This window comes from Thalassophryne amazonica, chromosome 7 (genome assembly GCF_902500255.1).
Source record: "Thalassophryne amazonica chromosome 7, fThaAma1.1, whole genome shotgun sequence".
Lineage (NCBI taxonomy): Eukaryota > Metazoa > Chordata > Actinopteri > Batrachoidiformes > Batrachoididae > Thalassophryne > Thalassophryne amazonica.
This window is the reverse complement of record NC_047109.1, coordinates 90,034,695-90,047,845: the sequence shown is the minus strand read 5'-3', so window position 1 is coordinate 90,047,845 and position 13,151 is coordinate 90,034,695. Positions and strand designations below refer to the sequence as shown.

The 13,151-nt window shown below is 40.8% G+C and overlaps 1 long non-coding RNA gene across 1 annotated transcript; it reads right to left on the bottom strand.

The window, feature by feature from the left end:
• Positions 1-1,119: 1,119 nt before the first annotated feature.
• LOC117514520 lies at positions 1,120-12,950 on the bottom strand. The gene is made up of 4 exons (XR_004561894.1): positions 12,932-12,950; positions 9,403-9,407; positions 4,500-4,505; positions 1,120-2,078 (listed from the first exon to the last, which is right to left on the bottom strand). It is a non-coding gene; the product is annotated as an uncharacterized LOC117514520 (long non-coding RNA).
• Positions 12,951-13,151: the final 201 nt, after the last annotated feature.

Here is a 13,151-nt window from a genome sequence, read left to right as displayed (position 1 = left end):
TGGTAAAACAGCTCTCACACTCGTATCGAAACGCAATGTCACTTTTTAGGTTTCTATGCATCCAGAAAGTATTCACAGCGCTTCACTTTTTCCATTTTGTTATGTTACAACCTTTTCCCAAAATGGAATAAATTAATTTTTTCCCTCAAAATTCTACTCACAACACCCCATAATGACAACATGAAAAATGTATTTTCTTTTTTCTTTTTTTGCTAATTTATTAAAATAAAGAAATCACATGTACTTAAGTATTCACAACTTTTGCTCAATACTTTGTTGATGCACCTTTGGCATCAATTACAGCATCAAGTCTTCTTGAATATGATGCCATAAACGTGGTCCACCTATCTTTGGGCAGTTTTGCCCATTCCTCTTTGCAGCAGCTCCATCAGGTTGGATGGGCCAGCGTCGGTGCACAGACATTTTCAGATCTCTCCAGAGATGTTTGAATGAATTCAGGTCTGTGCTCTGGCTGGGCTACTCAAGGACATTCTCAGAGTTGTCCTGAAGCCACTCCTTTGATATCTTGGCTGTGTACTTAGGGTCATTATCCTGTTGAAAGATGAACCATCACCCCAGTCTGAAGTCGAGAGTGCTCTGGAGCAGGTTTTAATCCAGGATGTCTCTGTACATTGCTGCATTCATCTTTCCCTCAATCCTGACTAGTTTCCCAGTTCCTGCCGCTGAAAAACATCCCCACAGCATGATGCTGCCACCACCATGCTTCACTGTAGGGATGGTGCCAGCTTTACTCCAAACATGACGCCTGGCATTCACACCAAAGAGTTCAATCTTTGTCTCATCAAACCAGACAATTTTGTTTTTCATGGTCTGAGAGTCCTTCAGGTGCCTTTTGGCAAACTCCAGGTGGGCTGCCATGTGCCTTTTACTAAGGAGTGGTTTCCATCTAGCCACTCTACCATACAGGCCTGATTGGTGGATTGCTGCAGAGATGGTTGTCCTTCTGGCAAATTCTCCTCTCTCCACAGAAGAATGATGGAGCTCTGACAGAGTGACCATCAGGTTCTTGGTCACCTCCCTGACTAAGGCCCTTCTCCCCTGATCCCTCAGTTTAGACGGGTTGCTAAATGACGTCACCGACACGTGAAAAAACTCACGCATGCGCACGAGGGTTCAAGCATGATTGGTGTAATCGCACGTCATTCAAATCCATATAGTTAAAAAAAAAATAAAAGGGTCGGTTTATTATCTAATAGACCTCGTATATGTGTGCCTATTTTGGTGCCAAGTGGAGTGGGGGGGGATCATAATTTAGACCATTGACCCCTATGACCTTGATCCCATTTGCTGATCTTTGGCAAATTTGACCTTGCTTGGGCAACTGTAAAATCCAGCTCCATATCTGTGGCAAATTTGGCCCCAGTGACTTTAACCTTTTCCAAAGTAAACCCATTCAGGGCAATTCTTGGGTTAACTGTCAACTACACAAGTTTGTTGGAATTCAGACCTGGGAGGATTAGGGGAACAAACAGACAGATAAACCATTATTTTGACCTCAGAGACGTTGACCTTTGCCAAAACAAGCCCTTTATGGGTAATTCAGAGGTCAGTCTACATGCAGCCAGAAAGTTTGGTGAAAATTAGAACCTTGGGGACTTAATGGAACAGACAGACACACAGATAAATGTTTCTTCAATTACACCTGTAGTACGATGTGTGCACTGTACTTTTAGATCTCACTTTTAGTCCCAAAATGTTTGAGCTGTGAACAAACATGAGTTTGAAAAGAGTGAAATATGAATCATCATTTTTATTTGTTTAATGTCACTAAGATGTGATGTGGAATTGAATTTTGATAGGTCATTTTCAGTTTTTGAAATGCTGTTAATAGTTACATATACTTAAAACCAGCCTGAATTTTACAGAGTATCAGTGATTTCAGCTGTAGTTAATTAAAGCACTTAATCTTTATGCAACAACTTTAATCTTTATGCTGTTCAACATGACCTAAAGAGCAGGACACAGCTAATTATTTACTTTTGCTCATTTCTTAATGCAAATTGGACAGTGCACATGACTACCCTTTCCAGGTTTTTAAAACATGTTTTCACATCATTCTTAAATTATTTTAAATGGCAAAATTTAGAGTCCACTTAAACATTCAGTTCCTTTCTGCTAAAATCTGTCACCTTTGTGGATCCTGTTAATGTTTGTGGAATTTGGAGGTCTTTGTTTTGTGATGCATACTGAAGGAGGAGTCACAAAACCACTGAATGTGATCATCATCAAGGGTTTTAGGCATTCTGATACTCCATTAACTTGTAGAGGATTTGCACAGGACGTTGTCACGCCATATGCTCTATTTTAAACCTAAGTTTGTTGATCACTCTTCCTCACAGTGTTGTCGCTGTGGAAATTTCAGTTGCATAGATGTTATTTGGAAGAGTAATTTTGAATGATACAAAATGCCAACACACTGTCAAGGCTTTGATCATACAGCTTTGGGTTTCTCTGATTTTAAAAATAAAGCTTCTGTGGAGCAGATCCTTGTCCTACACTAGAAATTATAACATGTTGAATAAACTTCATAAAAGCTGGGGAAACTGCCTCACTTTTCCCAGGTAAACAGAAATAATATTCAAATTCAACAAAATATAATTTGCAGTCTGTTTGTCCATCTGACCTGAAAGCCATAAAATAATTTCATTTAAAATAAATAAATAAAAAAGACAGCTGCTTGGACTCTGATCAGAATCCAGTTAAAGCTATGGTTATGGTTTTTTGTTTGTTTGTTTTTTTCTAAATTTGCTTAATAGATTACAGCGTCACTGTGATCACAGCGTCAGAACATTTTCAAATATTACAACAACAGAAAATCTTCCAAAAATGACCAACACATTTTAATGATATTTTGAAGTCAGGCTGAAAAATGCCTGTAATTATCCTTCTTGTGTGCTAATTTTCTGTACCACAATAACGCCAGACCTATTGAAAATTAATTTGTCACAATGACAACTTAAATTTGTTACAAAGCTTTGACTGTAAATGCTGATCAGATTGGGGTCATTGTCATTCGTCACAGCTGAAATCCACTTTGTTTTCTTTGTATCTCACAGTCTTTTGGAAAGTTACACAACAAAACAGTTTTTATATTTGAGTGAATTAAACAGCTAGTAGGAATGCTTAATTATGAAACGTTTGGAACACCACACCCCTTGTCCCCTTGTACAACCCCATTGCAAACCCTCGATAATGTGGTTTGTATGAAATTTCTCTCAAATAAAAATAAAGCTTTAATGATCACGATGCCAGTAATAATTTTTGTAAAGCTATCTGTCATGAAGTTCATGTTATGAAAATTGTGTATTTGTTGCTTTTCTACAGAGTTTTGTTATTCTACTTTAGATGTTATGTTATTATTAGTATTCTTTTTTTTTTACTGTTTCTTAAATGCCAGTTGCAGACCTCAGTGTTTTGTGTGGTGCCATGTTCTCAGTGATTTTACTAACTCTAGTAACTGATAACCTTGATGCTGAAATGTGGTGAGACATGTGACATTTTGAATATTTTGTTTGCCTTTAAATGAATAGAGAACTATGTGAAATAACAGTTGTTCATCTGAGGGCATTATTATAAGATTTGTGTGCATTCCACAACTTTGTAATGTTAATAAATCAAGTTTTCATATTGGATATATTTGACAGAGACCAGCTCTTGGCCAGTGCTAAATCCAGCCATTAAATAGTTTTTCTTTTCCCTGTGGACTTTATCATTTATGTCATTTGTTTGCTTTCCCTGCTTTGCTTGTTTAAGCGAGTTTCAGTTGAGAGTTTCATGCTGTGGTTCACTATTAAACAACACAGAGTCTCAACCTGCTATTGTTTTGGACAGTTCACCTCGGGAAAAGTAAATTATGTCAGGAAAATGCTATCACACATTTGAGTGAACCTATTCAAGCAGACTTTGATATGATTTAATATATTAGCCGTACGTCGGTTTCCTGGTACAGATAAATCTAGTTTGATAATTTTATACAAAAGACTTATCAGTAATACTCAGTGGTTATTGTATTCAGTGTTTATGATCAGTCACTTCATAGCCCAGACTTGTAGCGAGAAGCAGAGTAAATGTAACCTGACTTTATTTTAAAAAATACATTTTCCTCAGAAAATTGCTAATTTTAGAGGAAAATCCTCCAGAAAGCATTAATAATGTTTATACACTATGAGCATGTCAGGGTGGGCAGGAGCCCGTCACCAGGGACGGCTGGACCCACAATGCAAACCCCCGGACAAGGCTTTGGTGTGGGAGAAATCATGGTCTTTATTCCAGGCTTGTTTTCGACAGGTTATCAGTCAGCGTGGCAGAGGTACAAACAGGATTAGGCTGAGGCATAGTCACAAACGAGCAGGGTTCAGAGGCACAAGCAAACTCAGACATCCGGGATGAAGCAAAAGGCGTGCTGGAGGTACAGAGCAATGTTCAGAACAAGGCAAGACAAAAACAAGCCTGAATGGCGCTGGAAAGAGTTCAAAGACTACAATCTGGCAGTGAGACTGTGGAGGCTTAAATACTTGTGGGCTAATTAGTGAGAAGCGAGGGACAGGTGGTGTAAACAAGGTGCACGTGAGGAACAATCTAGAAGGGGTGTGGCTTCTGGCTAAAGAGTAAACACTGTGCAAGATAGTGAAGGAAGGGAAACTGAGTGGAGTGATGTAAAAGACAAAGACACATGAGCTAGTGGCAAGAGTGTGAGTGAAAGACGTGAGGCAGGTACAGTGAAGTGAAATGAACCAAGACGGATGGGCGTGAGGGCAAACAACAGAAATCAAACAGGACAAGAATAGAGCATGAACATGAGAACAAAACCAGACATAAAAGCGTAACAGACATCACAATTGAGAGCAGCCAAAATAAACTGAAAAACAGAATAATGCAAACAATAAACAAGATAACAGATAAACAGAAAATGCCATAACTAACGAAGGGAACATAATCAAATAAGCAGCACTGCAGGTAAATAACAAAAAACCCTGTGACTAAAGTATAATAAAGTAACACAAACTAAATGGCAAACAGAGTGCACCAAATAACTAAAGGAACATAACCAGGAGCAAGATAACTGATAAACAGAAGGTGCAATAAATAACAAATTGAACATACAGAAAAGAAGCACTGAAAATAAATAGTAACAAAACCCTGTGACTAAAGCACAATAAAGTAACACTAAATAAATGGCAGAGTGCAACAAATAACTAAAGGAAAATAACCAGACAAGAAACAAGACCAGCAAAAGCATGACAATGATACATGGAATGAAGGAGAGCACAAACGTGGAAAAAAGGCTTCAAAACAATAACAGCCAGGCCCAACCCGGCTGAATCATGACAGAGCACAGTTATTCAGCAAGTTGCAAATAGGAGCAATAACTGATAACTGAAAGCTGAACATTAACATAAAAAAAAAATGTTAATTGGATGTTACATACTTTTAAGGGTTTTTTAATTATATGTACAGTACAACTTGCATAGATTCTACACACTGTAGCTTAACCTTTTATACACTGAACAAAAATATAAATGCAACACTTTTGGTTTTGCTCCCATTTTGTATGAGATGAACTCAAAGATCTAAAACTTTTTCCACATACACAATATCACCATTTCCCTCAAATATTGTTCACAAACCAGTCTAAATCTGTGATAGTGAGCACTTCTCCTTTGCTGAGATAATCCATCCCATCTCACAGGTGTGCCATATCAAGATTATTTGATTGATTAGACACCATGATTAGTGCACAGGTGTACCTTAGACTGCCCACAATAAAAGGCCACTCTGAAAGGTGCAGTTTTATCACACAGCACAATGCCACAGATGTCACAAGATTTGAGGGAGCGTGCAATTGGCATGCTGACAGCAGGAATGTCAACCAGAGCTGTTGCTCGTGTATTGAATGCTCATTTCTCTACCATAAGCCGTCTCCAAAGGCGTTTCAGAGAATTTGGCAGTACATCCAACCAGCCTCACAACCGCAGACCACGTGTAACCACACCAGCCCAGGACCTCCACATCCAGCATGTTCACCTCCAAGATCATCCGAGACCAGCCACTCGGACAGCTGCTGAAACAATCGGTTTGCATAACCAAAGAATTTGTGCACAAACTGTCAGAAACCGTCTCAGGGAAGCTCATCTGCATGCTCGTCGTCCTCATCGGGGTCTCGACCTGACTCCAGTTCATCGTCGTAACCGATTTGAGTGGGCAAATGCTCACATTCGCTGGCGTTTGGCACATTGGAGAGGTGTTCTCTTCACGGATGAATCCCGGTTTACACTGTCCAGGGCAGATGGCAGACAGCGTGCGTGGTGTCGTGTGGGTGAGCAGTTTTCTGATGTCAATGTTGTGGATCGAGTGGCCCATGGTGGCGGTGGGGTTATGGTATGGGCAGGCGTCTGTTATGGACGAAGAACACAGGTGCATTTTATTGATGGCATTTTGAATGCACAGAGATACCGTGACAAGATCCTGAGGCCCATTGTTGTGCCATACACATCCAAGAACATCACCTCATGTTGCAGCAGGATAATGCACGGCCCCATGTTGCAAGGATGTGTACACAATTCTTGGAAGCTGAAAATGTCCCAGTTCTTGCATGGCCGGCATACTCACCGGACATGTCACCCATTGAGCATGTTTGGGATGCTCTGGACATACGACAGCGTGTACCAGTTCCTGCCAATATCCAGCAACTTCGCACAGCCATTGAAGAGGAGTGGACCAACATTCCACAGGCCACAATTGACAACCTGATCAACTCTATGCGAAGGAGATGTGTTGCACTGCATGAGGCAAATGGTGGTCGCACCAGATACTGACTGGTATCCCCCCCCCAATAAAAGAAAACTGCACCTTTCAGAGTGGCCTTTTATTGTGGACAGTCTAAGGCACACCTGTGCACTAATCACATTGTCTAATCAGCATGTTGATATGGCACACCTGTGAGGTGGGATGGATTATCTCAGCAAAGGAGAAGTGCTCACTATCACAGATTTAGACTGGTTTGTGAACAGTATTTGAGGGAAATGGTGATATTGTGTATGTGGAAAAAGTTTTAGATCTTTGAGTTCATCTCATACAAAATGGGAGCAAAACCAAAAGTGTTGCGTTTATATTTTTGTTGAGTGTAATACTACTAGCACGTTGCTCTTGGGGATCCACGGGCTCTAGATTGGGTAGTGTTCAAGGGTGGTAATAAATTATTCAAAGTTTCTATAATGAGTTGGAATGGCATGTGAGTCCAGAACATTTTCAGAACCTTAGGCATTAGACCTAAACATTTTATAGAAGAAGAACTCACCCTTTTATTTCCTGTTAATTATATAATTTTTTAATGTTAATTTACTGTCTTAATGTATTTATAAATTGTTTAGGTTCTTGTTATCATTTGCACACTACTATTATTGTCAGTATTATTGTATTTACAATTATGTAATTACATTGAACTTACTAAATAAAATCACACACTCACACTTTTTAATATATAGATGACTTACTGCCCCCTGCTGGATTGGCGTGTGAGTCCAGAATGCAAATAACATTGTCCATTGTTCAGCATTGTTTGCTAATATATGTAGCTTCTCTAAAAATATTAGTCCAAAACAGAACGTTGATAGGACTAATATTATTTTACAGTCCCCAAGAAACCACACGTCACTGGACTTAATGACTACAGGCCTGTGGCTCTCACGTCTGTAGTCATGAAGACCTTCGAACGCCTGGTTTTATCAATCAATCAATTTTTTTATATAGCGCCAAATCACAACAAACAGTTGCCCCAAGGCGCTTTATATTGTAAGGCAAGGCCATACAATAATTATGTAAAACCCCAACGGTCAAAACGACCCCCTGTGAGCAAGCACTTGGCAACAGTGGGAAGGAAAAACTCCCTTTTAACAGGAAGAAACCTCCAGCAGAACCAGGCTCAGGGAGGGGCAGTCTTCTGCTGGGACTGGTTGGGGCTGAGGGAGAGAACCAGGAAAAAGACATGCTGTGGAGGGGAGCAGAGATCGATCACTAATGATTAAATGCAGAGTGGTGCATACAGAGCAAAAAGAGAAAGAAACAGTGCATCATGGGAACCCCCCAGCAGTCTACGTCTATAGCAGCATAACTAAGGGATGGTTCAGGGTCACCTGATCCAGCCCTAACTATAAGCTTTAGCAAAAAGGAAAGTTTTAAGCCTAATCTTAAAAGTAGAGAGGGTGTCTGTCTCCCTGATCTGAATTGGGAGCTGGTTCCACAGGAGAGGAGCCTGAAAGCTGAAGGCTCTGCCTCCGATTCTACTCTTACAAACCCTAGGAACTACAAGTAAGCCTGCAGTCTGAGAGCGAAGCGCTCTATTGGGGTGATATGGTACTACGAGGTCCCTAAGATAAGATGGGACCTGATTATTCAAAACCTTATAAGTAAGAAGAAGAATTTTAAATTCTATTCTAGAATTAACAGGAAGCCAATGAAGAGAGGCCAATATGGGTGAGATATGCTCTCTCCTTCTAGTCCCCGTCAGTACTCTAGCTGCAGCATTTTGAATTAACTGAAGGCTTTTTAGGGAACTTTTAGGACAACCTGATAATAATGAATTACAATAGTCCAGCCTAGAGGAAATAAATGCATGAATTTGTTTTTCAGCATCACTCTGAGACAAGACCTTTCTGATTTTAGAGATATTGCGTAAATGCAAAAAAGCAGTCCTACATATTTGTTTAATATGCGCTTTGAATGACATTTCCTGATCAAAAATGACTCCAAGATTTCTCACAGTATTACTAGAGGTCAGGGTAATGCCATCCAGAGTAAGGATCTGGTTAGACACCATGTTTCTAAGATTTGTGGGGCCAAGTACAATAACTTCAGTTTTATCTGAGTTTAAAAGCAGGAAATTAGAGGTCATCCATGTCTTTATGTCTGTAAGACAATCCTGCAGTTTAGCTAATTTGTGTGTGTCCTCTGGCTTCATGGATAGATAAAGCTGGGTATCATCTGCGTAACAATGAAAATTTAAGCAATACCGTCTAATAATACTGCCTAAGGGAAGCATGTATAAAGTGAATAAAATTGGTCCTAGCACAGAACCTTGTGGAACTCCATAATTAACTTTAGTCTGTGAAGAAGATTCCCCATTTACATGAACAAATTGTAATCTATTAGACAAATATGATTCAAACCACCGCAGCGCAGTGCCTTTAATACCTATGGCATGCTCTAATCTCTGTAATAAAATTTTATGGTCAACAGTATCAAAAGCAGCACTGAGGTCTAACAGAACAAGCACAGAGATGAGTCCACTGTCCGAGGCCATAAGAAGATCATTTGTAACCTTCACTAATGCTGTTTCTGTACTATGATGAATTCTAAAACCTGACTGAAACTCTTCAAATAGACCATTCCTCTGCAGATGATCAGTTAGCTGTTTTACAACTACCCTTTCAAGAATTTTTGAGAGAAAAGGAAGGTTGGAGATTGGCCTATAATTAGCTAAGATAGCTGGGTCAAGTGATGGCTTTTTAAGTAATGGTTTAATTACTGCCACCTTAAAAGCCTGTGGTACATAGCCAACTAACAAAGATAGATTGATCATATTTAAGATCGAAGCATTAAATAATGGTAGGGCTTCCTTGAGCAGCCTGGTAGGAATGGGGTCTAATAAACATGTTGATGGTTTGGATGAAGTAACTAATGAAAATAACTCAGACAGAACAATCGGAGAGAAAGAGTCTAACCAAATACCGGCATCACTGAAAGCAGCCAAAGATAACGATACGTCTTTGGGATGGTTATGAGTAAGTTTTTCTCTAATAGTTAAAATTTGGTTAGCAAAGAAAGTCATGAAGTCATTACTAGTTAAAGTTAATGGAATACTCAGCTCAATAGAGCTCTGACTCTTTGTCAGCCTGGCTACAGTGCTGAAAAGAAACCTGGGGTTGTTCTTATTTTCTTCAATTAGTGATGAGTAGAAAGATGTCCTAGCTTTACGGAGGGCTTTTTTATAGAGCAACAGACTCTTTTTCCAGGCTAAGTGAAGATCTTCTAAATTAGTGAGACGCCATTTCCTCTCCAACTTACGGGTTATCTGCTTTAAGCTATGAGTTTGTGAGTTATACCACGGAGTCAGGCACTTCTGATTTAAAGCTCTCTTTTTTAGAGGAGCTACAGCATCCAAAGTTGTCTTCAATGAGGATGTAAAACTATTGACGAGATACTCTATCTCACTTACAGAGTTTAGGTAGCTACTCTGCACTGTGTTGGTATATGGCATTAAAGAACATAAAGAAGGAATCATATCCTTAAACCTAGTTACAGCGCTTTCTGAAAGACTTCTAGTGTAATGAAACTTATTCCCCACTGCTGGGTAGTCCATCAGAGTAAATGTAAATGTTATTAAGAAATGATCAGACAGAAGGGAGTTTTCAGGGAATACTGTTAAGTCTTCTATTTCCATACCATAAGTCAGAACAAGATCTAAGATATGATTAAAGTGGTGGGTGGACTCATTTACTTTTTGAGCAAAGCCAATAGAGTCTAATAATAGATTAAATGCAGCGTTGAGGCTGTCATTCTGAGCATCTGTGTGGATGTTAAAATCGCCCACTATAATTATCTTATCTGAGCTAAGCACTAAGTCAGACAAAAGGTCTGAAAATTCACAGAGAAACTCACAGTAACGACCAGGTGGACGATAGATAATAACAAATAAAACTGGTTTTTGGGACTTCCAATTTGGATGGACAAGACTAAGAGTCAAGCTTTCAAATGAATTAAAGCTCTGTCTGGGTTTTTGATTAATTAATAAGCTGGAATGGAAGATTGCTGCTAATCCTCCGCCTCGGCCCGTGCTACGAGCATTCTGGCAGTTAGTGTGACTCAGGGGTGTTGACTCATTTAAACTAACATATTCATCCTGCTGTAACCAGGTTTCTGTAAGGCAGAATAAATCAATATGTTGATCAATTAGTATATCATTTACCAACAGGGACTTAGAAGAGAGAGACCTAATGTTTAATAGACCACATTTAACTGTTTTAGTCTGTGGTGCAGTTGAAGGTGCTATATTATTTTTTCTTTTTGAATTTTTATGCTTAAATAGATTTTTGCTGGTTATTGGTGGTCTGGGAGCAGGCACCGTCTCTACGGGGATGGGGTAATGAGGGGATGGCAGGGGGAGAGAAGCTGCAGAGAGGTGTGTAAGACTACAACTCTGCTTCCTGGTCCCAACCCTGGATAGTCACGGTTTGGAGGATTTAAGAAAATTGGCCAGATTTCTAGAAATGAGAGCTGCTCCATCCAAAGTGGGATGGATGCCGTCTCTCCTAACAAGACCAGGTTTTCTCCAGAAGCTTTGCCAATTATCTATGAAGCCCACCTCATTTTTTTTTTGGTTTTATCCCACCTGAAGTCCATCACCGACCCCCTCCTGGACCCCCTGCAGTTTGCCTACAGAGCCGCAGGTCTGTAGATGACGCCATAAACCTGGCCCTGCACTCCATCCTGCAGCACCTGGACTCCCCAGGAACCTACGCTAGGATCCTGTTTGTGGACTTCAGCTCTGCATTCAACACCATCCTTCCAGCTTTGCTCCAGGACAAGCTTTCTCTGCTCCACGTGCCCAACTCCACCTGCAGGTGGATCACAGACTTCCTGACGGACCGGAGTCAGCGTGTGAGGCTGGGAAAAAATGTTTCGAACACTCGGGCTCTCAGCACGGGATCTTCACAGGGCTGTGTCCTTTCCCCTCTGCTCTTCTCCCTCTACACTATCTGCTGCACCTCCAGCCACGACTCTGTAAAGCTCATCAAGTTTGCGGACGACACCACCCTCATAGGACTCATTTCGGATGGGGATGAGTCTGCCTACAGGAGGGAGGTGGACCGGCTGGTGACCTGGTGCAGCAGCAACAACTTGGAGCTCAACGCCCAGAAAACAGTGGAGATGATCGTGGACTTCAGGAAAGCCACAGCCCCCCCGCCCTCCCTCGCCCTCACAAACAGCCCCATCACCACTGTGGTCTGTCACCGCTTCCTCGCACCACCATCACCCAGGACCTCAAGTGGGAGTCAACCATCAGCTCCCTCATCAAGAAGGCCCAGCAGAGGATGTACTTCCTGCGGCAGTTGAAGAAGGCCAAGCTGCCTGTCCAGCTGATGGTGCAGTTCTACACGGCCATCATCGAGTCCATCCTCTGCTCCTCCATCACGGTGTGGTATGCCGGGGCCACAGCCAGGGACAGACACAGACTGCAGCGCATTGTGGCCTCTGCTGAGAAGGTGATCGGCTGTAGCCTTCCATCTCTCCACGACCTGCACGTCTCCAGGACTCTGGGCCGAGCAGGTCGGATCACAGCTGACCCTTCTCACCCTGCACACGGTCTGTTCAAACCACTCCCCTCGGGCAGGAGGCTATGGTCCATCCGGACCAGAACCTCCCGCCATAAGAACAGTTTCTTCCCCTCTGCCGTCAGACTCATGAACACCTCATAACTCAGTCACCTTAAGCTTAACTCTGTCACTTTATCATTTTATCACGGGTCACTTTAGACAATGTACTTTGGTTTTTAGTTGCACTCCTCCCACTGCACTGTTTTTTCTGTTTCTCTGTTTTTCTGTTGCACACAGCCTTTCATATTTCATATTTCTTTTTTTATCTTATATTTTATCTCATTTTGACACATATGTTATATTTTATCTTAGCATTTTATCTCTTCTTAATGTTTCACCATTGTACCGAAGCAAATTCCTAGTCTGTGAATCCTGTTCACTGGCAATGACAATAAACTTCTTCTGATTCTGATTATTTGTTTATCCTTGACTCAAAATACATAAACATACCAAATGTCAGTTCTCCCCAGTTTATGCATAATTAAAATTGCACTCATGCATGCATGCACTGTTTGTCTTTTCTGCATTATGCTGTACACAAATGCTTTTAATTTGACAAGCAAAGACAGTGTGGAAGACACTAAAAACACTACTCATTTCCAAGGTTGGGTAGGATTACTTTGAAAGAATACATGTGGATTACATGTATGTATGTACATACATTTGGATTACTTGTAATCTGATTACTTTTGGATTACATTTCAAAGTAATCCTACCCAACCTTGCCATTTCACTCATGGCACCAGCATGAAACTTAAC